The sequence below is a fragment of the Nematolebias whitei genome, chromosome 3 (assembly GCF_014905685.2).
Source record: "Nematolebias whitei isolate Nwh7 chromosome 3, NemWhi1, whole genome shotgun sequence".
Taxonomy (NCBI): domain Eukaryota; kingdom Metazoa; phylum Chordata; class Actinopteri; order Cyprinodontiformes; family Rivulidae; genus Nematolebias; species Nematolebias whitei.
In genome coordinates this window covers 43,217,346-43,221,925 of record NC_056500.1, presented here as the reverse complement: position 1 = coordinate 43,221,925, position 4,580 = coordinate 43,217,346, and positions in this window count along the sequence as shown.

The following is a 4,580-nucleotide window of genomic DNA, read 5'->3' as shown; positions in this document are numbered from 1 at the left end:
TTACTTTGTGTTGTGCAGTTTTATTTCAAAAGATATGGCAACAGGAAAAGTTCATCTGTGATGAAATAGAGACATTTATTGCCTTAATCCAAACAAAAACCTTTACTAAATGTCATAAAACGAATAATACACGGCCTGTAGTCCATATAATTTTTCTACGGAGGATCATCTGCTGAGTCCCTGTTTCTAGCTCTTTTGAAGGTCATTTACAGTCAAAACAAAAAATCAAAACCAGTACATGGGTCACACCATGTCTACCTTAGATGAAAGAACCCAAACATAACAAGTTGCATTTTACTAATTTATTGAGCAATTGTTTCCTTTTAACAGTGACATTACTTTCATGTTTTAAATTGTTTAAACAAACAAACAAAAAAGAAAAAAGAAAAATAATGTGCCAAGCAAGAGAACAAATACAAATGTTTAAAGGCATTATTATACATTGGACGACGTTCTCAAAAAGTTCAGTCTATGCGGTTGAGGTAACAAGCTTGTTTCGGCGAAGCATGATGTCGTGCATCTTACCAGACTTCAGTGCATAATTTACAGACTGGATCATTGCTGGTCTGGTGTTCCACCTCATCTCTCCACAGCTTAACCAGTCCAGAGCCTTGTGTAACCTAAAAGTGAAAGAAGACAGTTCACGAGTCAAAATAGGGTTACCGTGACTATAAATTACAATTTGTTGGCCTTTCTTTTGGAAAAAAATAATTTATCAAAAACAAGAGATTTACAATTGAAATTAAGTGAAGAAAATGTGATCTTTGCAAATATAAATTACAGTAGCTCAATTTTTCTTTATTTGACTTATCATATTTTATAATTACTTAAACAGCCTCACCAGGCAGAGATTACAAGATTTTATGTATCTTACCTGCTCTTTTGAAGTGTGGGACAAGGGTCTTTGTGTCCAACGCTGTTTAACGGCTTGCTTCCAGACCCAGATTCTCTAACCTCTGCACCACCATTCCCCTAATAGTTTTTATTGTAGCACCTTTTTTACCCAATCCAAACTATCAGAAGATACATATATACAAACCGGATTCCAAAAAAGTTGGGACACTAAACAAATTGTGAATAAAAACTGAATGCAATGATGTGGAGGTGCCAACATCTAATATTTTATTCAGAATAGAACACAAATCACAGATCAAAAGTTTAAACTGAGAGAATGTATCACTTTAAGGGAAAAATCTGTTGTTTCCAAATTTCATGGCGTCAGCAAATCCCAAAAAAGTTGGAACAAGTCCATTTATACCACTGTGTGGCATCCCCCCTTCTTCTTACAACACTCAACAGACGTCTGGGGACAGAGGAGACCAGTTTCTCAAGTTTAGAAATATGAATGCTCTCCCATTCATGTCTAATACAGACCTCTAACTTTTCAATCGTCTTGGGCCTTCTTTGTCGCACCTTCCTCTTTATGATGCACCAAATGTTCTCTATAGGTGAAAGATCTGGACTGCAGGCTGGCCATTTCAGTACCCGGATCCTTCTCCTACGTAGCCATGACGTTGTGATTGCTGCAGAATGTGGTCTGGCATTATCGTGTTGAAAAATGCAGGGTCTTCCCTGAAAGAGATGACATCTAGATGGGAGCATATGTTGTTCTAGAACCTGAACATAGTTCTCTGCATTATTGGTGCCTTTCCAGACATGCAAGCTGCCCATGCCACAAGCACTCATGCAACCCCATACCATCAGTGATGCAGGCTTCTGAACGGAGCATTGATAACAACTTGGGCTATCCTTGTCCTCTCTGGTCCGGATGACATGGTGTCCCAGTGTTCCATAAAGAACTTCAAATCGTGACTCATCTGACCACAGAACAGTCTTCCATTTTGCCACACTCCATTTTAAATAACCCCTGGCCCAGTGCAAACGTCTGGGCTTGCTTAGAAATGGCTTCCTCTTTGCACTGTAGAGTTTCAGCTGGCAACGATGGATGGCACGGTGGATTGTGTTCACTGACAATGCTTTCTGGAAGTATTCCTGAGCCCATTCTGTTATTTCCTTGACAGTGGCATTCCTGTTTGAGGTGCAGTGACGTTTAAGGGCGCGGAGATCACAAGCATCCAGTAGAGTTTTACGGCCTTGACCCTTACGCACAGCGATTGTTCCAGATTCTCTGAATCTTTTGATGATGTTATGCACGGTTGATGATGATAACTTAAAAGTCTTTGCTATTTTACGCTGGGTAACACCATTCTGGTATTGCTGCACTATCTTTCTGCGCAACAATGGTGGAATTGGTGATCCTCTTACCATCTTGGCTTCTGAGAGACACTGACACACTGAGAAGCTCTTTTTATAACCAATCATGTTGTCAATTGACCTAATTAGTGTTAACTGGTCTTCCAGCTGTTCGTTATATGCTCAATTTCCTTTTTCCAGCCACTTATTGCTACTTGTCCCAACTTCTTTGGGATTTGTTGACACTGTGAAATTTTGAATCAACATATTTTTCCTTTAAAATGTTACATTTACTCAGATTAAACTTTTGATCTGTCATCTATGTTATATTACAAATAAAATATTGACATTTGCCATCTCCACATCATTGCATTCAGTTTTTATTCACAATTTGTTTAGTGTCCGAACTTTTTTGGAATCTGGTTTGTAGTTGTATCATTTGCATATACAGTTATGAATGCCTTATGTAATTAATTTTGACTGTCATTTATAAAAAATGCTATAAAGCAGAGGGCCTAAGCAGCTGCCTTGTGGAATTCCACATGCAAGAGTCACAAAGTTTGAACAGTTACCATTAAACTCATGAAGTCGATGACTGATTTTTAAACCATAAGCTGAGAGCTTCATAAGTAAAAGCTCATGATGAACAATATCAAAGGCAGAACTGAAATAAAGAAACACAAAAACTACAAATCGTTTTTTATCAGTCTGCTTCAACCAGTCATCAGTAAGAGCTGCCGGTGCTGAACATGGAGAGTAACCTTCTTCATAAGCATGCTGAACATCTGACTGAATACAGTGTTGAATTTGTTTAACCACTCCATCCAACATCTTACTCAAGGCAGGAAAGATGCGTATGGACCAGCTATCTTGATCTTGCAGTGGTTCTCTGGGAATTTTAGACATTGGAAAAACTTTTGATTTTTCCCACAAATCTGGATAAATCCATTTATTAAAACAAAAATTCAAATACGACATTTATCTATGAAGTTAGCTGAGAGCTTAAGAAGTATTCCAATGGTAATTGGCAAGCTTCCAAAAACTGACAGTATTTTATCCTTCATTATTTGATTTTTAATGATTTCATGGGACAGTTTATCACCCACTGGGGGCAGCTCATCTGATTCTAGTTACTTTTCCTAAGTAGAAATTATTGATGTAGTTTGCTGTTTTAAGTAGATCGATATGAACTGTCTCATTCAGTTCAACATATGAAGACCCACCCACATTTGATTTTGTCAGTCTGGGAACCAGTGGCCTCTTCCCACCACTCCCCACAGTATTTTATTCCCTAATGTGAGATCAAATTGACTTAAAACATTCTCCCTATACTAATTCTTCCCCAAGCTATTCAGAACATAGGAGAAATACTTTGACAAGGTGAAAGGCATTATTGCTGAGCTACAGGAGAGTTTTAAAAAATGCACAGAAACTTTTAACCCCCACCACCACCACCACCACCATTACATTTGCCATATGTCCATTCAAATGATAATACGGTCCAAGATTTTTTGTCAAAGTTTATGGATGCTTTTATTATTGTGGCTGAGAACATTGTTCCCCTCTGCCTTAAGAACAAGAAGGTTGGTTATGTCCCAAAACAACCCAAATGTCTCTCAAAACGCCATTTTATCTCAAGCTGTGTGGTGTCTCTTAGATGCCCATGAACCATATGTTGTGGAAACAAAGAGTGCTGTGTGAAAGAAGGCTGCAGTTGGCTTCAAGAACAGCTGCTGAACTTTGATGAACTCTTCTGAACTGATAAAAGCGAGCAGATAGCACGGCTCGCAGCTAATTTCTGTGACTCGTTTTCATGCGAATACATCTATGTATGTTTATAAATATGTTATGTATGTCACATGTGCTGAAATCTGACATTGCAATTAAAATGCCAGATATAATACTCAGCTGCTGTAAGTTGTGGTTCTTTAGAGTAAACAACTTCAGAGAATGAGAGAATTTTTCCAACATACGTCAAATAAAAAGTTCCAGCTACATCAAAATGTGCCACATGTATTAAAAAAGTCCATATATTAAGGTTTTGATGGTGGTTGATAACAAAGCATGTTCACTCTTTGCAGAAGTTTATAGAACCAGTTTTGGTTTTCAATGTACAACTTCCAGACCAGGCCCAAAGGTCAAAATATTTATCTGAAATTGAGGCAGAACAACTAAAGTAAAGCATTAAAAACATTCATTTTGAAACTATGGTTGATGTGCTTGACTTTATATAGCTAATAAAACAATTGTAAACATATTCTTAATGTTCTCGCTGGAATGCTTGTCCAACTGTGTACATTTTAAATAATGGTAAATATGAAAGTAAAAAAGACCAGTTTTTTACTGTCTGTGTCCTGCACATCTGCTCTGTTACTCACAATTTGCAA